We start from the raw sequence: 590 nt of genomic DNA, 5'->3' as shown, positions 1-590 counted from the left end.
AGCAGGAGGATTAAGGCCATTTATTTAAGGACTCTGTTTGAGACGAGAAAGGAGAAGAACAAAAACAGGTTGTTCTGTTTGAAGGTTGACAGACTGGACCGGAACCACTTGGTGTGATCTGTATTTATTAAATTATACGCCCAATGCAGACGTTATTATGTCAATACCAAATCATTTCTGGGTAACAGGCGGCTGCTTTTAAACAGCAATGAATCCCTTTGAAAGTGGCCTGTGTCAAAGTTGACTACAAAGTGTAAACAGGATAATTTTGGTCATAAAGTCAGTCTCGTCTGAAATGGAGTTTGGAACATCTGTGCATCACAACAGGAACATTAAGGTTGGGTTTTGATTTGACGATGATCCATTTGCCCACTAACATGTGGTGAACAGCTGCGGTGATTTCTCTCTATCCAATAGCATAGACAATGAGACAGACCGGCCAAGCAGCTCTGACTTTGTTTACATAAGACAACATGTCACACGTTCGTTTTACTTGAGAAATACCGTACCAAACACCTTCATTAGATGTCAAATTGCACAACTCAAACAAGAAATCTTTAACACATTTTAAAGTTTTGCAGAGGATGTTT

Source organism: Salvelinus namaycush, chromosome 14 (genome assembly GCF_016432855.1).
Source record: "Salvelinus namaycush isolate Seneca chromosome 14, SaNama_1.0, whole genome shotgun sequence".
NCBI lineage: Eukaryota > Metazoa > Chordata > Actinopteri > Salmoniformes > Salmonidae > Salvelinus > Salvelinus namaycush.
The sequence above is the reverse complement of the archived record's forward strand: the minus strand, read 5'-3'. Positions refer to the sequence as shown.